Consider the following 12,575-nt stretch of genomic DNA (forward strand, 5'->3'; position numbering starts at 1 on the left):
CCGTCTCTGGGTGCTGAGCCCCAGAGCCCCGAGATGGTGGCCCGGATGCACAGGTGCAGCGCTCAGGCCAGTGTAGAAGGGCGGAAGGGAACAAAGCAGCTGTCGCTGAGTCTATTGCAAGTCACAGTGACCCTGTGTGTGACAGTAGAATTGTGCTTCACAGGGTATTCCATGGCTGTGGCCTGTGGGAATTAGATCACTCACCAGGCCTTTCTTCCAAGGGTGCCTCTAGGGGAGCTTCGAGTGGCTACTCTTTAGGTGAGCCACCAGAATCTTCCTATGTGCATTGCCCAGGAACTCTATCCTGGAAATGGGAACGAAGACATGGATTCAGAAAGCACAAAGCGCTGAGAAGCGGGTTCCACCGGGCATCTGACTGAACGGGTGCTTCCAACCGTGCAGTCCTGTGTTGCGGGAGACCACGCGCTCAGGCATGCTTGGGGTAGCTACCTTCTTCCTTTCCCAGCAGGCACCGCTGGAAGAGTCTGATGCAGTGGCTTTGGCCCCATCTACTCATGGACATTGCACCTGTGGTAGTTACATAATCTGGTGTCAACTTGAGACTTAAGAGTGAAGGGGTGGAGTTTAGCCTGTCAGTGAGGTCGCAGCTTGATGACCTCCTTTGGTGGCACTAACGAGATAAATAGCTGGCTGGAGGCAGGACACTGACTCACTCCTGCTCCACATTCCTGTGGACAAGACACGTGGAGCTATGCCAGAGCCCTGGAGCTGGAGGAGCCATGGGGAGACCCACGCCAGCGCTGAGATGTTTCCACTGCCCCTGGATCCACAAGACTTTGCATCCACTGGCCTGTGATCTTCCTGCTCCTCCTCAGGAGGAGCATAGTGCGTTTGGACCAGGACTGCCACCTTTCGATGAGCAGCTGAGCACTTACCCAGAATGTCCACTAGGGCTCAGTCCCATGCCGCTGACAGCCCAGTTGAGGACTCACCATCTAGCACATAGCCAGCGCTGGTGGAAATGACCGGTCCCTCTTGTTTCCCTTGGCTGAGGGGGTCAGCAATAACCACGCATGACAGCATGGGTCCAGCCGCAGGGGTGGGAGGCAGGGGCCATGGGGATAAGGGCCCCGGGCTGGGGGGGTGGGGGTGGGGGCTGAGAGAAAGCACAGCCTTAGAGGGGCGAAGGCTCTTAGTCTTCTCACTGATCAGAGCCAGGGCCTGCACCATGTCCCCACTGTGGGCATCTACCTGCCCAGCACTTTGCCCTTGGTCGGGCAATGATTTCTTCTTTGTCTTCACTGAAAACCGGACAAACAAAACCCATTGTCAGCAAGTCCCCTATGGGGCAGAATAGAACGGCCCCAGAGGGGATCCAAAGCTGTACTCCTGGAGGAACCAGGCTGCCACACCCTTCTCCCATAGGGCGGCAGTGGGGTCGAAATGGTCAGTGGGGCCCTGCGCTGTAAGGTGATGGCAGACAGTGCCTCGTGGATGGGCGGAGTCTCCAGGGAAAGGCGGGCTTCGCAGAGCCTGCTCTTTCTAATTCAGGAAGTGCCCGGACAATAAAGACGTCATCGACATACTAACTCACCTCTTCAAAGTTTCAAGCACCTTCTGAAGAAAGACTTTCCAAATGGAAAGCAACACAGCAATAAAGCGGAAAGGCAATGCGATCCTACAAGGGCGCTGCCAGCAGAGATGGGGGCGGGGAGCGCAGCGGAAAAATGAGCTCCGGGGGGCGATTCTCACGCCGCCTGCAGGACGGCCCCCACCCCCCCAGACTCGGGGGTCCACCACTGGGATTCGCATCATGTCCATTGGCTCTTGCAGAGAAATGACAGAAACACCATCCCTCTGGAACGCACGGCCACCGGGTCGCTTCCAAGTCACAGGCACCAGGGCAGAGCAGTAGCCTAGGGTCTCTGAGCTGTGCCGGGACGATGCCACCTTCATCCCACAGGGGCACTGCTGCATTGGAACTGCCCACTTCGAAGCTAGGCAGGCGGCAAAACACAACCCACTGAGCCGCCAGGGTACCCTATAGACATGGCCAATCAGGGTTAAGGTAGGGTCCTTATGACGTCTTCCACCTTATTAACAGCCCTACGGGAAGTCACCCCAGCTCTTTCTCTGACCCCCCCAAAGGGGACTGGTATCTTCCAAGGCCTTTGATTGCACCCAGGGCAGTGGTAGGATTGCGCCAAGGAGCCCAGTTGGAGTCAGGCCTTACAGCAACCTATGGGGGTGCAAGCTCCCCCTATTTTACAGATGAAGAGCACTGAGGCTTGAGGAGGTGCGCAGCGCGTCCAGAGTCACCCAACTGGAAGGAGCCAGTGAGGATGGAATCCCTTGTGCTGGAATCCAAAGCCTCTCTCTGAGAGCTAAGGGGAGGGGCAGCCAGAGGGGCGTGGCTCGGCCTCCCTCCGATCTGTTTTACCTTCCAGCCTCAAGGTTGGGCAACTCCGCCCCAGTGGGAAGCCACCCATCCACCCCAATTCATTCACCCAGAAGGCAAGACTCAAGCTGGGCTCCAGTGTCAACCATCAAGCAAAACCTCCAGACAGTGTGGCAGGGTGGAAGGCAGGCCCCCAGCCTCACTGATTTCTGGGGTCAGGTCCCTCTCTCCTGCCACCTCCCATGATCCCCCTCCTCCAGAGAAGAGGGGCAGCTGCCTCCCCTGATCTGCCTCAGATTTCTCCTGCACCCGAGCAACCCCCAGACGGGAAAGGGATGGAGGCAGTCCACCCGCCTGCATTTACTCGTGCCTCTCCTTCCCAGCTCCTCTCTCCCCCGCCCCCAAGGCCTCTGGCCTGGATCCTTCTGGCTGCAGCTCTGCCAGGGACAGGCCTGAGGCAGAGAGCCCCCGGGGAGCCGGGGTCGGCCAGGAGGGGGTGGGGAGAGGAGGGAGCAAAGCCGGGCCAGCAGAGGTGTGTTTTGAAATCTGCTTCCTCTTGGCCACGCTTGAACTTCCAAGCTGTTGAGTTTGACTGACAGGGGGCGGTGGGGGAGAGGGAACGGGGCTCCCCGTGGAGCCTGGGCAGAGATGGAGGGGCTCGGCAGGGCCAGGGAAGGGGAGGTGGTGGTGGCACATGGCCTGCCTCTCCCCCTGCTCACAGCCAAGGGCCTGGGGCCGAGCTCACTGGGCCCTAGGAAGCCAGGGTGTCGGTCGGTCCTGGGGTCAGCTGCACAAGCAAGCTGATCTGAACCTCCAGGTGCCCCTCTGAGACCCATCACAGCACCGTCCACAGCCACCGCCAGGGCTGCGCCGTTTCCGGAATGCCTGCTGCTCGGGCTTTAACGAATGCTTCATAAAGGAGCCCGTCTTCGTAAAAAGCTTAGCATGGTGTCCAGTGCCTAATACAAGTTATAACATGCGTATGAAAAAATAACGGAGCGCAGGCCTGTTTACTCTCAGATCTGTCTGACCTGCACCCTTCCCTTGCTCTGCTTTATCCCAGGTCTGACTCCTGCCAAACTACATTTCCCAGGCTCCCTCGCCAGCTGGCTTCCTGCTAGTCTTAGCCAATGGGGAAAGCTGATTGGAGATTTGGGGGCAGGGGGAAGGGTCAAGTCAGGGTGCTGCCACCCTTTCGCTTTGGGTGCCTTCCGGCTAAGGGCCTTGTGTTAGACAGGGTTCTCTAGAGAGATAAAACCAAATTACTGATAATTTAATGTATTTATTTATAAAGATAATTAGATATATAACAAGAAATGAACTGTTAAATCATATACAGTTAAATATATAATACAAGCAAGAAACAGTTAAATTATAAAGCACTACAAATGGCTCAATTCAACTCACTGCCGTGAGAGAGTTGTGAGAGACTAGCAGTCCTTCCAGTCCAGTCTGCTGCCAGATCTTCCTCTATTTATAGAGAGAGCTAGGCTATGTCAGCACAGCAGCCAATCAGAAGGCAGGTCACCAACTGCCAGCCAGGTCACCAACTGCCAGTCCCCAGCTCCAGAGATCTCTTAAAGGGACCTCAATTTACAGCGACACGGTCCACAGGCTAGGCTTCCCACAGGTAGTGTAGCCTTTAAATTGAGGCACAGGACAAGCAAGGCAGCCGCACACTGGTCCAATGATCAAAGAGCGAGAGACAAGAAAGGCGAGACTCACCAAGCCATTTATCTCTCTGCCCTTCAGTTAATCCCACTTGTGTTTATCGGCCAGGCTGGCACAATAAACTGTCTCAGGCCTCATCTCCTGTGAGGTTCCAGCTTCTCCCTCTAGACCCAGGTGATGTTGGGGCACCTGAGAACCCTGTGGTTGGCTTCCCATCCCCCACCATGACCCTCAGGTTAACTCTGACACCCCGTGTGAACAGAACTAAACAGAACAGCCTTATGGGGTTTTCTTGGCGGCGCTCTGTACCATAACAGATCGCCAGGCCTTTCTTCCGCAGTGCTGCGGGGTGGATTCGTACCTCCAACCTCCCAGTGAGTAGCTGGGCTCACATTTTCTTTGGGACACTTCTCTCTGCTGAACAACGTGGGATGGGTTCTGGTTTCCTGGCTGTATAGTGACTAATAGAAGCACCGACTAGGTCCCAGCTGGTCATCTTGGAAGGAAGAAGGACAACACCCCCACCTCCCACCCCGACATACACACACACACACACACACACACACACACACACACCACACCACAACCAGTCTGGGAGGAAACCCTACAAAGAGGAGCTGGCTGTCACCTGATGAGGTGATGGATTTTTCAGATGTTGCATTAGACAGAGCCTCGGAAACCCACAGGAGTAGTTCTGCCTTCTCCTGTAGGGTGGCAGTGAGCCGCCATGGAACCGATCACCGTGAGTGAGGGGGAGGGTGGGACATATTGGGTTACATGTTGGGCTGCTAACTATAAGGTTAGCCGTTCAAACCCACCAACTGTTCCTCAGGACAAAGAGAAGGCTGTCTGCTCCAATAAAGGTACAGCCTTGGAAACACAAAGGGGTAAACCTCAAAGGGGCAATCCCGTTCTGTCTTTCAGAGTCGCTATGAGTCAGACTCAGATCAAAGGTGGGGCACTGGCAGGTGGAGAGGGAGGACCACTGAACCCCACACATAGCTTCTCAGCTTTGTGGAGATCCTGCAGGGCTCACTGCTCCCGGGGTGTGGATGAGAAAGTGAAGGTTCAGCAAGGCATGTCTCTTTCCTGAAGGCCACATGGTCCTGAGGGGCCCAGGCTGCCGAGCTGGGATGGAACAGGACATTGACTTCCCCAGGGTCTCAAAGCAGGAGAATCCAGGGTGCCTCACCCAGGGGCTGCAGGCCTCTCTGGGACCACCTCTGCCTGTGAACCTGCCCCACTGCTGCCCACGGCTCCCCAGGCCCTCTCCAACCCAGCCGCCCAGGTGGTGTCAACAAATGGTTCCTTCTGAGCCCACCGCCAGGATCTGTCCCTAGCTGACCCCTTCCCATGGCCCCAGGTGCCAGGGACAGCTTTCTCAGCCCCTCTGAGTCCCAGGAAGTGTGACCCTATAGACCTGGGCCTCATCTTATCAGAGATTTGGGGTACGAGGGGCCTCTCTCTAAGAGAGCCTAAGGCAAGTCCTAAGATTATGACCAGGCATGTGGATATGACCTGCTGCCAAGGTCACAGTAGGTAGGAGTTAGGATGTGTGGGTGTGGGGGTCCCCATCCCTTTCAGGATATAGGGGGTCCTGCAGCAGGGAGGAGGGGCCAGTGCATCTTGGTGAGGAGTCGGAAGGCAGCCAGGGGGCAGCTCAGCAGGGCCTCTGGGCTGGGGCAGGTGCTGACTATGCCACAGTTCATGCACCCCGAGGTCTCAGAATGAAAGTTGGAGCCCTTGGCTCAGAGCGCAGCTGAGGGTGGCCACGGGGGTGTGGGTGGGGGGGAGGCTCCGCTTGAAGCTGGCTGCCACCTCCTCGAGCAGGAGGGGACCCTAAGGCCCAGGGCGGCAGATGATTTGTTGGGATGAGGGACTGGAACGGTTTCTTCATAAACAACACCCCCCACCCCCCCGCAACCTCACCCCCTTTTTCTTCATAGCAGAGGGCCCACCCGGGTCCCAGCAACTAGCATTTAGTAAACTCTCCCTTCGGGTCAGGCTCTTGTCTAAAAACCTCCACAGCTGTCCCAAATACCCACAGCTGTCATCCCATGTGTCCTCACAGTAATCCCACAAGGGGGTGGGGGGTGGGGCGTGGGCATCAGCAAGTTGCTGCTGCCAGCTGCCATCCACCTGGCTCAGGACACATGGAAAGTCCACCCACAGGGGACAGAAGGCTGCCCTCGCCTGGGCCATCTTCCTGTTGGACGGCGGGTCAGATGACCACGATCCCTACGGTTTCATTGGTTGATTTTTAGAAAAGCCCCGGGGCTTCCTCCCTTCCTGTCCGTCTCGCAGGCCAGCTCGTCTGAGTCTGGTTCAGCATCCCAGCCACACACAAGCCCCCACTGATAGATGGGTGGTAGTTGTGGATGAGGTGCATAGCCAGCATCGAACTCGGGGCTCCGGCATGGCAGGCAAGAATTCCCCCTTGAGGCACCCCTGCTTCCTAGAGACTTTGGGCAGAGAGGTGAACTGCCCAACATCATGTATACGGGTGCTGCCTCCCCAGAGAAGAACAAGCCGGGGGTGTATGGGAAGCTGGCTCTCCCTTGCCTGCCCTCTTGCCAGAAATATGCTGGGAAAAGTTCCGGTCCCAGACGCCAGAGACTGCTCTCCTAGCCCAGCGCTTCCCCTGAGCCCGGACAACTAGCTTTTCCTCTTCAAAGCTTATCTCTGTTCAGCCTGCCACGGGGGAGCTCTGGTGGCATGGTGGCTATGCGTTAGGCTGCTAACCACAAGATCTGCAGTTTGAAACCACCCGCTGCTCTGAGGGGAAAAAGATGAGGTTTCCCTTCTGCAATGAGTTGACAGTCTTGGAGACCCACAGGGGCAGTTCTACCCTGTCCTAGAGGGTCGCTGAGTCAGAATTGACTCAATGGCAGTAAGTTTGTCTTCTGGTTTGGGGGTCTGCCAATGGACCTAAGCTACTGACACCCTAAGGCTGATGAGAGGCATCCCTGAGTGGTGCAAAGCATTGTCATGCTCACCTGCTCGCCAGCACCTTCCCAGAAGTGCCACAGAAGAAAGACGTCGCCATCTCCTCCCACAAGGTGACAGCAAAGCTGTGCTCCACAACACGTGGAGTCAGGATCAACTGCGCAGCAGCTGGGTTGGCGTCACTGCTGTTTCCTAAGCCCCTCTTGCTCATGAGTAACAACACCATGTTCCTGTGTTCTCTCTCCCCTGGCAGGACAGAAGAGCCCTGGAGGCGTAGTAGTTAAGCATTAGACTACAAACCACAAGGTCAGTAGTTCAAATCCACCAGCCTCTCCATGGGAGAAGATGGGGCTTCCTACTCCCTTAACGAGTTAGTCTCAGAAACTCAGAGGCAGCTCTAATCTGTCAGATAGGGTCGCTATGAGTCTGCATCGACTCAATGGCAGTGAGCTTGGCTTGTGGTTCCCCAGGACACAAGCACCCAAGGAAATCACCCCTAAGCTCACCAATACAGCAGTGTGAGTATACTTGAGCAGGCCGTCTGTGCGGTCACTCCTGGGAGAGCACACAGGGACCTCACCGGAAGGAATCGCGGAGAGGAGAGAAATTGAGCCGGCAAGAGGCGGAGTTGGCATGAGGATTCAATCCAGTTGAGGACAGAGCTTCGAGCTGGCCTCCTGGTCACTTGTCGAGTGGAGTTGGGTGGCTGGTGGCTGGCGTAGAGGGGACCAGTGCCATCATCGCAGATTTCCCGGGAGTGGCGCCAACCTGTCGTGAGTATGGCTGAGGACCTGAACTTTTAACTTGATTGAACTTAAGGGTAAATAGCCCTCCAGGTGCCTTGGGGCTACTGAATTGGACAGGGGAAGTCTAGATGGCAGAGGTGTTCTGAGGAGTCTTGGTTTCCCGCCTCCCCAACTCCCTCCTCTACAAAACATGGCGCCTGGCAGCAGAAGCCAAGTGGGATGGGCTGCTCACCTCAAACCTGCCTGGTAGTTCAAACTCCCTCAGCAGTTCTGTGGAAGAAAGACCTGGCAAACTTCCTGTGATAGGTATATTTATTGTGCCAACCTGGTCAATAGGAACATGTAGGATTAATAAGATCACAGTTTGACTTGGAGAACAAAGAGCTCAATGGCTCAGCAAGCCCCGCCTCTCTCTTGCTTGCTTTCTGATGATCAGACCAGCATGCAGCTGCTAGTCCTCTGCCTCAACTTGTGAGCTACACTACCTGTGGGACTGCCAAACTGTGGATCGGGTTGCTAGAGCTTGAGGTTCCTTCAAGACCTGCTTCTCCACACTGCTGGTGTGCACTTGAGTTTGGGACTGTCAGGTCCTGTCATCTTGCTGACTGCTGATGATCTGCCCTGCTGTTTGCTGCCTGTGGGCCAGACTACCTGCGTTGTCCTACAGAAGACTCAGCTGTCTGCTTCCTTGACCTTGGACCCAACAAAACTTGTGAAGGACTTCCAGTAGTTCCATGGAAGTGAGTTGAACTGAGCCCTCTGTACTGCTGTGTGGACTAATAGCTGTTATATTCCTTCAACAGCTGTTATATTCCTTCGTGCTGTATCTATCTATCTATCTATCTATCTATCTATCTATCTATCTATCTATCTATCTAAACATAAGTGTCCTGGTTTTGTTTCTCTATATAACCCTATCTAACATGGTTCCTATAAAGATGGCAGCCAAGAAAACCCCATGGGGCAGTTCTACTCTGTAACCCATGGGATCCCCATGAGTTGGGGATCAACTCCATGACAGCTATCATCAACGCTGAGGTCCAAGCAGGCCACCCCAGTAGAAAGCTCTAGTCAAGCCCCCTGCTGCCCTTTCCTTCACCTGGCCTCCTAGACCCTGCCTCCACTAAGTCCCACCATGCAGCAGCCTTGGCCTGCCCGCATCTTCCAGCCCCCCTGGCTCCTGAGCTCCACCTGGGGGACTTCTTACCCATTGAGCCATCCTACCTTTGGGCTCTGCACCTTTGGGCTCTGCACCGGCTGCTTGCTGTTCCTCTGCTGAAATGCTCTCCCTCATCTCTTGTCCTATGTGCTCTCCCCCACTTCAATCTCACCCTGGACTCAGTTACGTTGTGGGAATCCCCCTGGCTCCCAGGGTAGAGTAGGTTTCCTTGTTTGTCCTCTAAAAGCCCCTGAATTTCTGCTCGGTCATATTTGTTCACACCTTCATTTTCCGTTCAGTGCTCAAACATTTATTGAGCGCCTACTACATGCCGGGTGTGTTGGGCTGGGTTGTGTAGAGAAGATAATGCTCATCGAAGTCTAAGAAAGAACTTTAGATTGAGAAGTCATTTTATAACAGCCCCAGCCAGCACCCTCTTCAGACTCACACAGCTGCAGGCCGATGATGTAGATTCAGATGTAGAAAGGCAGAAAGGTCCGGCGGGAGGCAGGGAGAACACAGGCCAGTGGGTGGGGAGTTTTATGGATCCCAGTTTCACTGCAATGTGGCAGGGCACCACCAGCTCTCAGGGTCAGCGGCCACCCCTGGAGGCAGACACAGACTACAAGCAAGGAGGAAGTTGAGGGGGTCTAGAGATTCCCAGTGTCTCTCTTACCAAAAAGGCCCCACCCTCTGGCAGGCACCATTAGGCTGGGCCCTGATTGCCAAGCTGGACTCCACCCCTACGCTTTCATCCCGCTGAAAATGGACATAAAATGTCACCGCCTCACCAGAAGTCTCTGGATGGTGTAAATGGTCGACGCCCAGATGCTACCCCAAAGGTCAAAGGTTCAAGTACACCGAGAGGTACTTGGCAGAAATGGCTGGTGACAGGCTTTCAAAGCCCAGGGAGCTGTACAAAGCGAGTGGAGCTGGGCAAACACTTGGAAGGGGCCACAGAGATGTCCCTGGGAGGTGTCCAGCCCCACTCCCCTACCCAGAAGTGCGGGGTGGGGGATGGGGGGGTGGGGGGGGGAGGGCTGGCCCTCACACCCCTCCATGTATGACCCCAAGGTTCCATGACCCCCTTGGGCCCAGCTTGGTTCCCTCTCGGCGGGGCAGCGAAGGCCGGAAATCCAAGGGAGCGGACATCAAACCCTCCCATGGCAGGCCTGGCCCCAGCCCCTCTGCTGGCCCTTAACGAAGCCATAAATCCCTGGCTGGGGCAGCTTGAGGGGCCGGGGCCCTGCACATGTCCCCATGGCCGGACAGAGGCCGGCATCTCTGGCTGGCGGTGACTGAGTGCCCCGACACCCCATCACTCATCGTCCGTGCCCCGCCGGCCCCACCACGGCAGCAGCCCATCCATCTCGCCTGCAAGCTTTCAAGTCCGGCCTGCGGCCCCTCTGCTTAGTGTTAAGATGAGCCCGGCTCACGCGGACTGTTCTTATTTATCTTCGGCTCGTCCCCCAGCGGCCATTACTCTGCGGGGCAGCCCTGGGGCTGAGGCCAGGGGCCCCCGACATGCACTCATCTACAGGCTGCCTCCCCCACCCTCTGCCCCCAGCCGTCTGGAGAAGGCTGGAATCCCAAGCCCATTAGGAGGTGTTCCGCCCTGCTGGCCTCAGCTGCCTTGTTGCTAGCTGCAAAGGAGTTGGCTCGCAGGGCGGGACCCCAGGCTCAATGGCATGAGCACTACCCTGCCTGGACCGACTCCATGAAGGGTTCTGGATGGACGGTTGTGATCCGTAGGGCTTTCACTGGCTGGTTTTCCAGGGTCACCAGGGCTTTCTTCCTAGTCTACCTTAGTCTGGAAGTTCAGCAACATAGCATCCCAGGAGCCTCCACGGACAGATGAGGGGGCGGGCTGTGCGTCTCCACCGAATGGGTGTAGGATCCGGTCCCTGGCTCCCACCTGAAAGGGGAGAAGCCTGCCACTGAAGGCCCCCATACCACCTGTAGTAATAGAAACTGAGGCACAGAGAGCGGAAGGGACTGGCCCCAAACCAAACACACAGCCCAGGGATGAGTCCTCAGGCCAAGTCATGCAAGGCCTCCTGAGCCGCGCTATTGTTGCCCTGCAGGATGGACAAGTCTCCCGATTGATGGGAGGCCTCCCAGCAGGGCTTATGAATCCTCGGTATCCCTTCCAGCACCTATCTGTCCCAGGGCCCTGGAGCTCCGGCATAGGAGGGACCTTTGCCTTGGGGCTTAGGTCTGGGTAGTTCTGGGATGAACCTTGGCTTACACCTGACTCTGCCACACCCCAGCTGGCGACCTTGAGTGAGTGGGTGATTCTCAGTGACTCAGTCTCCTCTTCTGTAGAATGCGGGCAATATTAGCTGTGAGGTCAGGCCAGGAGGGAGAAGTCCCGGACTGCTAACTGCAAGGTCAGTGGTTCAAACAGACCTTAGGTGGGAGAAAGATGAGTCTCCTCCCGTAAAGATTTACAGTCTTAGAAGCCTGCAGAGGATCGCTACGAATAGGAACCGACTCACGGGCAGGGCGTGGGTGGATAAGGACATACCTGGAACTTTCTGGAATCCTGCTGGTGGTAGAGGCTGAGCTCCATCAAGGCCAATGTGGTCGTTATATAATCTGGTGCCAACTTGAGACTAGGAAGAGAGAAGGAGTGGAGTGTAGCCTGTCAATCAGGTCACTGCTTAATGACCTCATGTGGAGGCCCTACAGAGCTAATTAGCTCACTGGATATGGGGCATACACACTCTATGCTTGGTATTCCTGATGACAAGGCACATGAAGCTACGCTACAGCCCTGGAGCCGAGGGAGCCACGTGGAGACCCACACCAGCACCAGTTAGCATGCCTCTATTGTCACTGCATCTACAAGACTTTCCACCCACTGGCCTGTGATCCTCCTGCATGCGGCATCCTGGCATGTGTTTTGTGAATCCGAAGAGGACTTTATAGATTGATATCAGACATATGGGCTAATGTCAGACTGAGGTACTTGATCTGGACTGGGCTGGGATGTTTTCTCAATATTCAATTGCTTTTGTATATAAAGCTCTTTCTTCTACACATATAAGTGTCTTTGAATTTGTTTGTCTAGTCAACCCAGACTAACACAGCCAGGGACTATATGTGGGCCACCCACACCATCTGAGGGCTCTCAACGTAGGCTCCTCAAAGTCGGGGTGGGGGGACCCCTGTCCACTCCAACAGTCAGAGGCCCCTATGGGCATGACACATTTCACTGTGGCCGGGGACTCCTGGCCAAATACTGTCATCTCCTGAAGGTGACAGGGACTTTGATGGCCCAGTGTACAGACATCATCTTCTCTGAGGGCCAGCGTGCTGGCCCTGGGTGTCTTTACGAAATAAGAAAGGGAAATAAAGTAATGACTACTTTACAGCCAAGTTTGTTGACGAGATAGACTCGTCCAGCACACAGGATAATGAAAAGGCTAATTTGGTGGAGCTGAGCCCCACACTGCCTCCAGGCCCATGTCACACAGAGCTCCTTGGCCTGACCTTCCTGATGGCCTTTCAAGCCATCCCCTGGCTTGCCCATGGTCAGAAGGGGACAGGCACGCCCTGCTGTGGAGGCAGAGGCTGTGGGAGAAGCCAGCGAGCACTGACTTCGGCAGACAGGCCTGGGTGCTGGGCTGGCCCTGCTACCTGCTGCTGGCCAGCTGCTGAGGGCATGATGGCTGCTTGTCTGCGAGAAGTG

Source organism: Echinops telfairi, unplaced genomic scaffold, assembly GCF_000313985.2.
Source record: "Echinops telfairi isolate 266 unplaced genomic scaffold, ASM31398v2 ScPeMD7_60;HRSCAF=208, whole genome shotgun sequence".
Taxonomy (NCBI): Eukaryota; Metazoa; Chordata; class Mammalia; order Afrosoricida; family Tenrecidae; genus Echinops; species Echinops telfairi.